The 15,703-nt window shown below is 47.3% G+C and overlaps 1 pseudogene across 1 annotated transcript; it reads left to right on the forward strand.

The window, feature by feature from the left end:
* The first annotated feature begins 9,881 nt into the window (after positions 1 to 9,881).
* On the forward strand, positions 9,882 to 10,528 carry LOC100592194 (annotated as a pseudogene). The gene has a single exon (XR_001116450.2). The product of XR_001116450.2 is annotated as a 60S ribosomal protein L13a pseudogene (transcript).
* The last annotated feature ends 5,175 nt before the right edge of the window (positions 10,529 to 15,703 follow it).

The following is a 15,703-nucleotide window of genomic DNA, read 5'->3' on the forward strand; positions in this document are numbered from 1 at the left end:
CTAATCTGAACTATTGGGTTTAAGAATTTTGGCTGGGCGTGATGGCTCACGCCTGTCATCCCAACACTTTGGGAGGCCGAGGTGGGCAAATCACCTGAGGTCAGGAGTTTGAGACCAGGCTGGCCAACATGGTGAAACCCCGTCTTTACTAAAAATAAAAAATTAGCCAGATGTGGTGGCAGGTGCCTGCAATCCCAGCTACTTAGGAGGCTGAGGCAAGAGAATCTCTTGAACCCGGGAGGCGGAGATTGCAGTGAGCCAAGAGTGTGCTCCATACTCCAACCTGGGCAACATAGTCAGAGTCCATCTCAAAAAAAAAAAACAAAAAAACAAAAAAGAATTTTGCTAGGCCCTCAGGCTGGGAAGTGAGGGGAGGACCTAAAGATGAATCTGTTACAGTCTTTGCCCACAAATGAGCTTGAAATCAGACACTTGAATAATATAAGAAGAGTTGCAGAGCTCTGGAGTCTGGTATACCTTCCCCACCCCCTTGAAAAGATCAGCTTCATTGAGGTGTAATTTCAATGCAGGAAAATACACCCATTTTAAGTGTCCAGTTCAATGAACATTGACAAATGCATATACCCAAGTAACTAGTATCAATGTCAGATGTAAAACATTTCCATCTTCTCAAATAGGTTCCTCAGGCTCTTTGCAGTGAATGCCCTGCCCACCCCTGTCCCACGCAACCCCTGATCTGCTTTCTGTCACTATAAGTTAGTTTGCATTTTCTAGAGTTTCATATAAATGAAATCATACAATGTGTACTCGTTTGCATCTGGCTTTTTTTCGCTCACCATGCTAATGTGGTGATTCATCCATACTGTGGAGTGACCTTTCAGTTCTAAATCCTCTCTCTGCTTGTGACCTCTTTGAGTTTCACCCTCTTCATCTGTAAGACAGGGGTGGATTCTGTGAAATTTCGTTACGAGAATGTCTGCAGAGTGCACAGGACCTGCACACAGTTGGCATGCAATAAACGCTCTTGATTAGTATAACCTTCCTGCTAGACTGTAAGCTCCATGAGGACAGGGACCTTGGCCATTTTGTTCACCACTCTCCACTAACTGTAGTGGCTACCGTTTATTATAGACAGTGAATAGGAGCTCGGAGACCTACAGCAAACCTGTCCAAGATCACACAGCTAGTAAGAGGCAGAGCGGGGATTTGAACCCAGGCAACCTAGTTCTGGAGTCCTTACTTTTTTAACTTTTTTGAAACAGGTTCTCACTGTGTCGCCCAGACTGGAGAGCAGCAGCACCATCTTGGCTCACTGCAGCCTCTGCCTCCCAGGCTCAAGCGATTCTCCCACCTCAGCCTCCCAAGTATTTGGGACTACATGTACCCACCACCATGCCCAGCTAATTTTTGTACTTTTTGTAGAGACAGGGTCTCACTATGTTGCCCAGGCTGGTCTTGAACTCCTGGACTCAAGAAATCCACTCACTTCAGCTTCCCAAAGTGCTGGATTATAGGCGTGAGCCACCACACCGCACCTGGCCTCTTTTTTATTTATTTATTTTTTTTGGACAGAGTCACGCTCTGTTGCCCATCTTGGCTCACTGAAACTTTCGCCTCCTGGGTTCAAGCAATTCTCATGCCTCACTTTCCCAAGTAGCTGGGACTACAGGCACCCTCCACCACGCCTGGCAAATTTTTGTAGTTTTAGTAGAGACGGGGTTTCACCATGTTGCCCAGGCTGGTCTTGAACTCCTGAACTCAAGCGATCTGCCCACCTCAGCCTCCCAAAGTGCTGGGATTACAGTCATGAGCCACCGCAGCTGACCTCTTCTATTATTATTATTACGGTATTATGTATGGGGTCCTTATCTTAATCACTATACTAAACTACCTCACGATCATTGTTCTCTCTAACAATCTCCCCGAATCTTCTCTTCTTGTCACCTTCACCCTTTACTGACCACTCTATGGAGGGAGCATAATATAAAAAAAAAAAAACTCTAGAACTACTAATATATACTTTTAGTTTATGTGCGAGGCAGTATTCTAAGCATTTTACATTTATTAACTCGTGTAACTCCTCAATAATGCTATAAGGTAGCATTATTGGGCATCTCCCCATTTTACAGATGAATGAGGAAATTGTAGTGTAACTGAGGGGCTGTGGTGTTGGAGTCAAGACATCTTTTTTTAAAAAAGTGACACGTAGGCCGGGCGCGGTGGCTCATGCCTGCAATCCCAGCACTTTGGGAGGCCGAGGCAGGCGGATCACGAGGTCAGGAGATTGAGACCATCCTGGCTAACATGGTGAAACCCTGTCTCTACTAAAAATACAAAAAATCAGCCGGGCGTGATGGCGGGTGCCTGTAGTCCCAGCTACTGGGGAGGCTGAGGCAGGAGAATGGCGTGAACCCGGGAGGCGGAGCTTGCAGTGAGCTGAGATGGCACCACTGCACTCCAGCCTGGGCAACAGAGCGATACTCCGTCTCAAAAAAAAAAAAAAAAAAAAGTTATACATAATAATGGCACATATTTTGGGGGCACATGTGGTATTTTGATACATACATGCAATGTGTGATGATCAAATCAGGATAACTGGGACATCCATCAACCCAAATATTCACCCCTTCTTCATGTTGGGAACATCTCAGTTCCTCTTCTCCAGCAATTTTTTTTTTTTTTTGAGACGGAATCTCATTCTGTGGCCCAGGCCGGAGTGCAGTTGCCCTGATCTTGGCTTACGGCAACCTCCACCTCCCAAGTTCATGTGATTCTCCTGCCTCAGCCTCCCAAGTAGCTGGGATTACAGGCACCTGCCACCACACCCAGCTAATTTTTGTATTTTTTTAGTAGAGACGGGCTTTTTTGCCATGTTGGACAGGCTGGTCTCGAACTCCTGACCTCAGGTGATCTGCCCGCCTCGGCCTCCCAAAGTGTTGGGATTACAGGTGTGAGCCACCGCTCCCAGCCAAGCAATTTTGAACTCTATGACAAATTATTAACTCTAGTCTCTCTATTGTACGGTAGAATGCTAGATCTTATTCTTTCTCAATGTATTTTCGAAGGACAGCTTCCTTTTGAAGCCCAGCTTTGTCATGCTTTCCACGGGACTCGAGCAAATCTCCTCCCCTGACGGCTTGTGTATTCCTCTTGCCAGGACTTCCCCAGAGCCCCTTCTTTGACCTGACCTGGGCGCTTCTCTCTGACCCCTTGGCAGGATTTTCTCTTCCTCTTCTAAGTTTCTTTCCCCAGTCCCTTCCTGGGCCTTAGCAGGCCAAGATTACAATTTCAAAAGGAGTTGAGTTTCTTCTGGAAAGCGGCTGGGACCGAACCCCTCCCCTCCACGGTCTCTTCCCATAAATGCCCCCTATGTGCAGCGCCCAGGGGCCCCGAGGAGCCTGGCCGGCTGATCTGTAATTAGAAACTTTTCTGCCTTCACGACAGGAGGAGGGAGGGCCCAGGTCTGGCCCAGTCATTTTGTTCGTCATGAATTATTCAGGAGATGGGAAGTGGCATGAAGCCGGCCCCTCTGCTGACCAAAGCCCTGCCTAAGGCAGCCCGAACTACCCAGCTCTGCCCCTTTCACCGTTTCAGACCCAGAGAATAAACAAACCATGAGCCAGGCACGTTTACGGAGGGCGTTTTCATCAGACTGGATAAGGGAGCATATTCTTCAGCTGAGGGTGGTGACAGGGACTTATCCAAGGTCACAAGCCTAGGAAGAGGATGGCTGAGCTGAGACTCAAACCCAGGAACACGATGGGAGGTTCCGTGCTCATTTTGTGCTATTACAGATGCTGGGCAGAGGAGGAGGGGAGCACATCCCACCAGGCCAGCTGGGAAAAGATAAAAGATGCTTTCCTTTCTCTGCTTGCCTTGCTCTTGCTAAGTCTGGGGGATGGAGAATGGGGATAATATGGAAAGGAGACAACTAACCTCATGGAGACCAGCTGGGTGACAAGCAAGAATTATTATTGCTATTGTTATTATTACAGACAGGATCTTGCCCTGTTGCCCAGGCCGACGTGATCTCGGCTCAATGCAGCCTTGACTTCCGTGGCTCAAGAGATCCTCCCATCTCAGCCTCCAGAGTACCTGGGACTACAGGTGCACACCACCACGCCCAGCTAATTTTTCATATTTTTTGTAGAGATGAGGTCTCACTATGTTGCCCAGGTTGGTCTTGAACTCCTGAGCTCAAGCGATCCTCCTGCCTCAGCCTCCCAAAGTGCCGGGATTACAGTCATGAGCCACCGCACCCAGCCAAGCAGGCATTATTTTGCCTGCAGTATTTAATAGAATCCTCACTAACCTCTGAGGAAGGTGTTATTATGCCCATTTTATGGATGCAGAAACAGACAAAGATCTTGTTTGTTTTTTTGAGATGGAGTTTCGCTCTTGTTGCCCAGGCTGGAGTGCAATGGCGCGATCTTGGCTCACTGCAACCTCTACCTCCTGGGTTCAAGCAATTCTCTTGCCTCAGCCTCCCAAGTAGCTGGGATTATAGGCAAGCACCACCACGCCCGGCTAATTTTTGTATTTCTAGTAGAGACGAGGTTTTGCCGTGTTGGCCAGGCTGGTCTCAAACTCCTGACCTCAGGTGATCCACCCACTTCAGCCTCCCAAAGTGCTGGGATTACAGGCGTGAGCCACCGTGCCTGGCCACAGAGATCTTGAAGGAGTTTATTCAAGACACATAACAGCTGGTTAGCAGCAGGTCAGGGGCTCAATCTTGGCACTTCTCTGTGCATTGCACTCTTCCTCCTCCACTCCTGTGGGTAGGGAAGCAGGGCTACCAAGGAATCTCAGCTCCTGAGTCCACAATGGTCCTTGGATCAGACTTGCCTTGTTGTCACACCTCTTAGTGTCCAGGCACTGCTCCAGGACAAACCCTCATGAGCACCTGGATGATATCTGCCATCCCACATTGGTTAACCTTGCAAGGTGGTCCTTGGAAGGCTCAGGGCTTCCTCATTGGCACGGAGCCGGCAATTCTGAGAGATAGATCAGCTCTAACTGTAGTTCCCGGAGAAACTAAAGCACAGAATTTGGAAAGGATGCCCTGGCTCCACTCCTTACTCTCTGTTTAAACTTGGGCCAATTCCTTAACCTCTCTGTCAATTTGCCCATTGATGAAGTGAGATGAAGATAAGAAATAAACATGGCCGGGGGCGGTGGCCATGCCTGTAATCCCAGCACTTTAGGAGGCCGAGGTGGGCAGTTGCCTCAGCTCAGGAGTTGGAGACCAGCCTGGGCAACATGGTGAAGCCCCATCTCTAGTAAAAATACAAGAAAATTATTCCTGATGACAGCCTCTCATTAAGTTTGGTTAACAGAGAGGCAGCAACTACCAGATGGTGAACATGTGTCTTCTGGAAACAGCCCCCCAGTTTTCCCTGGGGAACTCTCCCTCTCCCAATATGAGTTCCTGTATCTTGGATGGAACTTACTCTGCCCACCTGTGCCTCCAGGGTTGGCCCTGGGATCTGGGATCCAGCCTGGCCACAGGATTGGTTGAAGAACAGGCATATGACCCAATGGGAGCCAATCAGTGGGAGACTTGAGATTTTTGCTGGAGAGAGGCACTCTTTTTTAACCAACAGGAAAAAGCATGGGTGGAGCTCCTGAGAGCCTTCTTGTCACCCTGGGGAGGAGCGTGTCTGTCTGAGATTGAAGCCACAGAAGAAAGCAGAGTCAAGACACGGCAAGGAATCTTTGAACTCCTTGATCCAGTTGTAAGTCAGTAAATAATAATAGTTATCATGATTCTTTGCTTTGTTTGCATCAGTGAGTTTTCTGTCATTTACAACCAGGAATGCTGAGGAAACTTGCCAACAATGTGCCAGTGTGCCAATGTGTGCTCTCTCTCTCTCTCTCTCTATATATATATATATATATTTTTTTTTTTTGAGACAGAGTCTTGCTCTGTTGCCCAGGCCAGAGTTCAGTGGCCGATCTCAGCTCACTGAAACCTCCATCTCCTGGGTTCAAGCAATTCTCCTGTCCAGTCTCCCGAGTAGCTGAGACTACAGGGCACAGCACCACGCCCAGCTGATTTTTGTATTTCTAGTAGAGACGGGGTTTCACCATATTGATCAGGCTGGTCTCAAACACCTGACTTCAGGTGATCTACCTGCCTCAGCCTCCCGGAGTGCTGGGATTATGGGATTACAGGCGTGAGCCACCACACCTGGCCTTCTCTCTCTCTCTCTCTCTCTATATATATATATATATATATATATGTATATATGCCAGACGCGGTGGCTCATGGCTGTAATCCCAGCACTTTGGGAGGCTGAGGTGGGTGGATCATGAGGTCAGTAGTTCGAGACCAGCCTGGCCAATATGATGAAACCCTGACTCTACTAAAAATACAAAAATTAGCTGGGTGCCGTGGCATGAGCCTGTAGTCCCAGCTACTCAGGAGGCTGAGGCAAGAGAATCGCTTGAACCCGGGAGGTGGAGGTTGCAGTGAGCCAAGATTGTGCCACTGCACTCCAGCCTGAGTGACAGAGTGAGACTCCGTATCTACAAAACAAAACAAACCAAAACAAAACAATATATGTATATTTGTTTTGTTTTGTTTTGTAGAGACAGGGTCTCGCTATGTTGCCCAGGCTGATCTTCAACACCTGGCCTCAAGCGATCCTCCCACCTCGGCCTCCCAAAGTGCAGATGTGAGCCACTGTGCCCAGCCACACATCTTTCTCTCTCTCTACATATATATATATGGTGGTGCACACCTGTAATTCCAGCACTTTGGGAGGCTGAGGGAGGAGGATCACTTGAGCCCAGGAGTTTGAGGCCAGCTTGGGCAATGTAGTGAGATCCCATCTCTATTTCTTTAAAATAAAACAAGAAATAAAATAAAATGGGGCCAGGCATGGTGGCTCATGCCTGTTATATATATATATATATATATATATATATATATATATATATATATATATATATATGGTGTATATATATATAGTGTATATATATATAGTGTATATATAGAGAGAGTATAAATATATATACTCTATATACATATATACGTATATACATTTATATACGTATATATGTGTATATAGATAAATATATACACATTTATATACATATATGTGTATATAGATAAATATATATGCATATATACTCTCTATATATATACTCTATATACATATATAGATTATAAATATATGTATATATTTTTATACATATATAAATATATACATATACATATATAGATTATAAATATATGTATATATATTTATCTATATACATATATCGATTATAAATATATATGTATATATATTTATCTATATGCACGTATATATGTATATAAATACATATATATAGCCGGGCACAGTGGCTCACGCCTGTAATCCCAGCACTTTGGGAGGCCGAGGCGGGCGGATCACGAGGTCAGGAGATCGAGACCATCCTGGCTAACATGGGGAAACCCCGTCTCTACTAAAAATACAAAAAATTAGCCGGGCGTGGTGGCGGGCGCCTGTAGTCCCAGCTATTCGGGAGGCTGAGGCAGGAGAATGGCCTGAACCCTGGAGGTGGAGCTTGCAGTGAGCAGAGATCGCGCCACTGCACTCCAGCCTGGGCGACAGAGCGAGACTCCGTCTCAAAAAAAATAAAAATAAAAATAAATAAATAAATAAATACATATATATATAGTGTGTGTGTGTGTGTATATCTATCTTTGATTAAAATAACAGTATATGCTGAAGAGTCACTTCTAATTATTACTTTTGTTTTACAAACTTAGGTCAGGAGAGAATGTGGAGTAAGGCCTTAAGATTCATAACAACGCCCAGGTGCAAATGAAGGGCCTTCACTCACTGGACTTACACTGTCACGGAGTCATAGACTTAGAGTCATGGCTTGGCTTTAACTATGGTTTTCCTTTCTGCGTTCAGGAAAACATTTAATTTCCACCCTGGGCGTAGTCTATGCCCAGCTTCCTTGTGGTGCGCTGTTTCTGTCTGCCTTTTGTCTGTGTGCTGGTGGTGTCAGAGCCAGTAACTATCTGTTTACAGTTTCAGACAGTAGCATTAATTGCCTTTTGAACCTCCCATTTTCCTCCAAGAAATCCCTGCCCAGCTGTCTCAACTGTCTCCCTGGTGTTTCTTTTCTGTGTGGAAATGTCTATTTTTTTTTCCCATAAAATCTAACCACCTGCAAATCCCTACATATTTTCTTGTGAGTAGGCAACATGAGAGAAAGACATGTAGTCGGCAAATAATCTGCACAGATCAGAGCTTACAGGACAAACCTTCTAGGCCAATCAACAAGGCAGCTGTAGGGTGGCAGAAAGAGCACTGAAATTGGAGGCAGACCAGCAAGTGAAATCTGGTTTTGTTACTTACTTGCTCTGTGACCTGGGACAAGTTACTTCATATTGCTGAGCCTCAGTCTCCTCATCTATAAAATGGGCACAGACTGGGTGCAGTGGTGCACACCTGTAATTCCAGCACTTTGGGAGGCTGAGGCAGGAGGATCACTTGAGCCCAGGACTTTGAGACTAGCCTGGGCAACATAGTGAGATCCCATCTCTATTTCTTTAAAACAAAAAATAAAATAAAATGGGGCCAAGTGTGGTGGCTTATGCCTGTAATCCTAGCACTTTGGGAGGCTGAGGTGGGTGGATTGCCTGAGGTCAGGAGTTCGAGATCAGCCTGGCCAACATGGTGAAACTCCATCTCTACTAAAAATACAAAAATTAACTGGGCATGGTGGCACACACCTGTAATCCCAGCTACTTGGGAGGCTGAGGCAGGAGAATCGCTTGAACCTGGGAGGCGTAGGTTGCAGTGAGCCATGATCATGCCATTGCACTCCAGCCTGGGCAACAAGAGTGAAACTCTGTCTCAAAAAGAAAAAAAGAAAAGAAAAGAAAAGAAAAGAAAATAGTACCTGTTTCACAAGGTTGGATAATTTACCCGTATGACAAAGGCACTATCTTCTGGAAAAGCATGTTTCTCTGCCCTTTACTTGTCTAGTATGAGTTCAAAATAGTAATAAAACTAACATTTATTGAGCACTGAGTATGGGCTCAGCATTATTTCAGCCTTACAACAAATCCTTCAGGGGGCCAGCCACTGTGGCTCACACCGGTAATCCCAATACTTTGGGAGGCCGAGGTGGGAGGATCACTTGAGCCCAGGGGCTTGAGACCAGCCTGGGCAACATAGGGAGACCCTGTCTCTATTAAAAACTAAATAAAATTAAAAATAAAAATAAATTTAAAATACCAAACCCTTCAAAGTTGTTGCTATTATAATACTCCCACTTCACAGGGATGGAAGTAGAGGATCCAAGAGTAAGTTGCTGAAATCACACAGCTAAGTGGCAAAGCTGGGATTTGAACCCAACAGGTTCACTTTACAGCTTAGTCTTAACCAGGACCATATGGCTTCTACTGTGGTAGTAGATACCAACCACCCACATTGGAGTCCAGATAGGGCTAAAAGCTGTGGGTGCTGCCTCCTGGGGAAAATCACATTGTTCTCCAACTTCCCTGGCCCATATGCCAACTCTGCTTCATAAAGAGCTGATTTTTTTTTTTTTTTTTTTTTTTTTTTTTTTTTTTTTTTTTTTTTTTTTGAGATGGAGTCTCGCTCTGTCACCCAGACTGGAGTGCAATGGTGTGATCTTGGCCCACCGCAACCTCTGTCTGCTGGGTTCAAGCAATTCTCCTGCCTCAGCCTCCTGAGTAACTGGGACTACAGGCGTGCGCCACCATGCCCAGCTAATTTTTGTATTTTTAGTAGAGACGGGGTTTTGCCTTGTTGGCCAGGTTGGTCCCGAACTCCTGACCTTAAGTGATCCACCCGCCTCGGCCTCCCAAAGTGCTGGCATTAAAAGCGTGAGCCACCGCGCCCGGCCCCAGCTTGATGTTTTAAGAATCCAGACCCTAGCTTTTTCCCGAGCGGCTGCCGAAGATGGCAGAGGACCTGGTGCTTGATGGTCGAGGCCATCTCCTGGGCCGCCTGGCGGCCATCGTGGCTAAACAGGTACTGCTGGGCCGGAAGGTGGTGGTCGTACGCTGCGAAGGCATCAACATTTCTGGCAATTTCTACAGAAACAAGTTGAAGTACCTGGCTTTCCTCCGCAAGCGGATGAACACCAACCCTTCCCCAGGCCCCTACCACTTCCGGGCCCCCCGCCGCGTCTTCTGGCGGACCGTGCGAGGTATGCTGCCCCACAAGACCAAGCGAGGCCAGGCCGCTCTGGACCGCCTCAAGGTGTTTGACGGTATCCCACCGCCCTACGACAAGAAAAAGCGGATGGTGGTTCCTGCTGCCCTCAAGGTGGTGCGTCTGAAGCCTACAAGAAAGTTTGCCTATCTGGGGCGCCTGGCTCACGAGGTTGGCGGGAAGTACCAGGCAGTGACAGCCACCCTGGAGGAGAAGAGGAAAGAGGAAGCCAAGATCCACTACTGGAAGAAGAAACAGCTCATGAGGCTACGGAAACAGCCCGAGAAGAACGTGGAGAAGAAAATTGTCAAATACACAGAGGTCCTCAAGACCCACGGACTCCTGGTCTGAGCCCAATAAAGACTGTTAATTCCTCATGCGTGGCCTGCCCTTCCTCCATCGTGGCCCTGGAATGTACGGGACCCAGGGGCAGCAGCAGTCCAGGTGCCTCAGGCAGCCTGGGACATAGGAAGCTGGGAACAAGGAAAGGGTCTTAGTCACCGCCTCCCGAAGTTGCTTGAAAGCACTCGGAGAATTGTGCAGGTGTCATTTATCTATGACCAATAGGAAGAGCAACCAGTTACTGTTAGTGAGAGGGAGCCAGAAGACTGATTGGAGGGCCCTGTCTTGTGAGTGGGGCATCTGTGGGACTTTCCACCTGGTCGTATACTCTGCAGCTGTTAGAATGTGCAAGCACATGGGGACAGCATGAGCTTGCTGTTGTACATAGGGTATTTCTAGAAGCAGAAATAGACTGGGAAGATGCACAACCAAGGGGTTACAGGCGTCGCCCGTACTCCTCACCTGTATTTTGTAATCAGAAATAAATTGCTTTTAAAGAAAAAAAAAAGAGTCCAGATCCTAACTACTCTTGGGAGACATGGTGGGAATAAGGAAGTGGCAGCTGGGCTTTGGAATCCAAACCCTGGCCCCTCCTGGACACTCATGCCTCCTGTGTACCAAGGGGAAGGTGGAGGAACCAAGGAGATAGGTCCTGTGGGAGCCTGGACAGGGGAATCCATGGGCACATACATCTCTACGTGCTTGGGCACCATGATGTCAGCAGAGCACTGGTTAACACATGCATGCACCCACGCTGTCAGACTCACAGTGAACACATGAGTACACATGTGCATATCTGTGGCTCCACAAGTACGCACATCCCTCACTCACACACTCACAGGTCCACCCACCCTGCACTGAATTCCTGAATTTCATGACAACCCCATTAGGGCCGGGCGCGGTGGCTCACGCCTGGTAATCCCAGCACTTTGGGAGGCTGAGGCGGCAGGATCACTTGAGGTCAGGAGTTTGAGACTGGCCTGGCCAACATGGTGAAAACCCATCTCTACTAAAAATAGAAAAATTAGCTGGGCGTGGTGGCGCACACCTGTAATCCCAGCTACTCAGGAGGCCGAGGCAGGAGAATTGCTTGAACTCAGGAGGTAGAGGTTGCAGTGAGCCAAGATCGCACCACTGCATTCCAGCCTGGGCGACAGAGTGAGACTGTCTCAAAAAATAAAAAAAGAAAAAAGAAAAAAAGAACCTCATTAGGCAGAATAGCAGAATAGCTAGGTCAAGTGTACAACTCTGCTCTTGCCTATTGGGTTTGAATCCTGGTTCTGCCAAATACCAGCCGAGTCTTTGGGCAAATCCTCTCATCTTTCTGTGCCTCAACTTTCCCACCTGCAAATGGGAGTAATAATAATATCTGTTCCTTTGAGTTGTTGAGAGTTTAAAGAATTGTAGGATGTCGCCGGGCATGGTGGCTCACGCCTGTAATCCCAGCACTTTGGGAGGCTGAGGCAGGCGGATCACGAGGTCAGGAGATCGAGACCATCCTGGCTAACACGGTGAAACCCCGTCTCTACTAAAAAAAAAAAAAAAAGAAAAAGAAACAAAGAAAACAGCCGGGCGCGGTGGCTCACGCTTATAATCCCAGCGCTTTGGGAGGCCGAGGTGGGCGAATCACGAGGTCAGGAGATCGAGACCACGGTGAAACCCCGTCTCTACTAAAAATACAAAAAATTAGCCGGGCGTGGTGGCGGGCGCCTGTAGTCCCAGCTACTCGGAGAGGCTGAGGCAGGAGAATGGCGTGAACCCGGGAGGCGGAGCTTGCAGTGAGCCGAGATTGCGCCACTGCACTCCAGCCTGGGCGACAGAGCGAGACTCCATCTCAAAAAAAAAAAAAAAAAAAAAAGAAAGAAAAGAAAAAAGAAAAGGAAGAAAGCTGGACTGGGCAGAGGGAAGAGTTGTGCTGTAATGCAGTCTCAGTGGAGGCCTTGGCCAGCCCCATCGAGAGTTCTGAAGCTGAGATGGCCCATCAGAGTTGTTCTGAGTTGAGATGAGGAGGCTGAGTATTTATACCTGTGCCGAACAGGCCAAGCATATGAGCTGCACTGGGAAGGGGACATGACCTCAGAGTGATGACTCCCTTCAGTGTGGCCAAGCCACAGAGGGACTCATCTGTGAGCTCTCAGCAACCAACACCTCCAGCAGCTAGAGGAATGCATGGATTCTAAAGGGGCATCAGGGCGGGACCCCTTAAATTATACAGCTGGCGCGTGGTGGGGGCGCTTTTCCTCCTCTCATCTCTGGACTCCAAACAAAGACCCCTGAAAACAGCAAATCAAGGAATAGGAACCTGAACTTTCCCTGACTTGGGCCTCACACCAAGCTGTTTGCTCTTGCTTCTGTATTTCAGGGTACCTTGTTCAAACCTCAGTATTTCATTTAGCACATTCTTTGAATAATAATAATAAGTGATGTGGCCTGGCAAGGTGGCTCATGCCTGTAATCCCAGTACTTTGGGAGGCCAACGTGGGTGGATCACTTGAGCCCAGGATTTTGAGACCAGCCTGGGCAACATGGCAAAACCCCATCTATACAACAAATAGAAAAATTAGCCAGGTGTGGTGGTGTACGCCAGTAGTCTCAGTTACTCAGGAGGCTGAGGTGGGGGATTGCTTGAGTCCAGGAGGTAGAGGTTGCAGTGAGCTGAGATCTCATCACTGTACTCCAACCTGGGCAACAGAGTGAGACTCCATCTCAAAAAATAAATAAAGAAATAAAAATAGAGTGGGAACTCAGGGCAGGGCATTTGGCCCTCTTTCACATTTGGGGGCCAGCTGATTCCCAGTTCCCTTCTTTGGGGCATCACCTCTCTCTCCACTGCTTTTTTTACAGCCTTTCCCCAGTATTCTCTGCTTCTTCAGGTATTTTCCTTCCCTTCTCTCACCTCTTTTCTGTTGCTCTCAATGCTTCATGGTCTTCACCATAGACTGGCCATGGCTGAACATGCATTGGGGTTGCCCGACTTCCTCCCTCTCTGGGCATGTGAGTGCTTAACTGCTATTTCCTTTTTTTTTTTTTTGAGACAGAGTCTCGCTCTGTCGCCAGGCTGGAGTGCAGTGGCGTGATCTTGGCTCACTGCAGCCTCTGCCTCCTGGGTTCACGCAATCTCCCACCTCAGCCTCCCAAGTAGCTGGGACTACAGGCAGGTGCCACCACACCCGGCTAATTTTTGTATTTTTAGTAGAGATGGGGTTTCATCACGTTGGCCAGGATGGTCTTGATCTCTTGACCTCGTGATCCGCCCGCCTCGGCCTCCCAAAGTGCTGGGATTACAGGCGTGAGCCGCTGCTCCCGGCACCTTATTTGCTTTTTTTAAGATGAACAGACAGCACCCAGCCATGAAGGGGAGATGCACTGCTGGGGCTGTGGTTCTGAGTGGCTCTGAATCTTGTTGTAACCCAAAAGCCCTACGGGAAGATTTTCTGTGGCTGCGTTTTGAAGTTAAGGTCCCAACTCCTTAGATCAGCATCCTGCAACCAGACAATGGAACACAGTGGAAAGAATCCAGCAATCTGGGCTGGGCTCTTTCCCTGACTTTGGGCAAGTCACATCACTTTTCCAGGCCTTACTTTTTCTACCTGTAAAGGAGAGTTTGATCATGCAAAATCGGGCAAAGGGAATTGGATTGCCTGGTTCTAAGTTCAGCTGCACCAGTGACCAGCTACATAACCTTGGAAAAGATACTTACCCCTTTTTTCTTAACTTATTATTATTATACTTTAAGTTCTGGGATACATGTGCAGAACATGCAGGTTTGTTATATAGATACACATGTACCACGGTGGTTTGCTGCACCCATCAACCTGTCATCTAAATTAGGTATTTCTTCTAATGCTATCCCTCCCCTAGTTCCCCACCCCCCGACAGGCCCTGGTGTGTGATGTTCCCCTCCCTGTGTCCATGTATTCTCATTGTTCAACTCCCACTTATGAGTGAGAACATGTGGTGTTTGGTTTTCTGTTCCTGTGTTAGTTTGCTGAGAATGATGGTTTCCAGCTTAATCCATGTCCCTGCAAAGGACATAAACTCATCTTTTTTATGGCTGCATAGTATTCCATGGTGTATATATGCCACATTTTCTTTATCCAGTCTATTATTGATGGGCATTTGGGATGGTTCCAAGTCTTTGCTATTGTGAATAGTGTTGCAATACACATATGTGTGCCTGAAGACACTTACCACTTTAAGCCTCAGTTTCCTCATCTGTAAAGTGGGGGTGATAAAACCACCAACCTCATAGGGTTTTTGTGAGAAATAAATGAGATAGCACATGTAAAGTGTAAAGCACAGTGCCAGGCACGAAGTAAATGCCCAGTGATTGGTGGTCATTGTTGCAATGTTACAGAAAAGGAAGGAAAAGGGAGAACTAGCAGCAAACAGGCAGAGATGTTTGTTTGTTTATGTATGTATTTATTTGAAAACAAGTTATCGCCCTATTGCACAGGCTAGATGGAGTGCAGTGGCATCATCATAGCTCACTGCGGCCTCAAATTCCTGGGTTCAAGCGATCCTTGAGTCTCAGCCTCCTGAGTAGCTGGGACTACAGGTGCATACCACCATGCCTGGCTAATTTTAAAATTTGTTGTAGAGATGGGGGTCTTGCTATGTTGCCCAGGCTGGTCTTGAACTCCTGGCCTCAAGCATTTCTTCTTTCTTGGCCTCCCAATGGATTACATTTGCAAGCCAGACCTAAAGATATATATTTAAATTCCAGGTGCTTCCACCCAATTTTGCCAAGCAGAACCCCTTCCCTTCCCATCTTTTCTCCCCCTCCAGAATGCATGTGCCCTTCATACATAATTAAATGTACAGGATGTTTCATGCACTGTGCATGGAGATGTAAAAAAGTGTAACACTGATTTTTTTAAATTTATTTATTTATTTTTGAGACAGAGTCCCTCTGTTGCCCAGGCTGCAGTGCAGTGACGCAATCTCTGCTCACTGCAATCTCCACCTCCCGGGTTTAAGTGATTCTCCTGCCTTAGCCTCCCAAGTAGCTGGGACTACAGGTACGTACCATTGTGCCCGGCTAATTTTTGTATTTTTTTCCAGAAACAGGGTTTCATCTTGTTGGCCAGGCTGGTCTTGAACTCCTGGGCTTAAGCGATCTGTCCGCCTCAGCCTCCCAGAGTGCTGGGATTACAGGCATGAGCCACCACACCCGGCCAGAAGTGTAACACTTTTGAGAAATAATTTGA

Source organism: Nomascus leucogenys, chromosome 10, assembly GCF_006542625.1.
Source record: "Nomascus leucogenys isolate Asia chromosome 10, Asia_NLE_v1, whole genome shotgun sequence".
In the NCBI taxonomy this organism is placed as follows: domain Eukaryota; kingdom Metazoa; phylum Chordata; class Mammalia; order Primates; family Hylobatidae; genus Nomascus; species Nomascus leucogenys.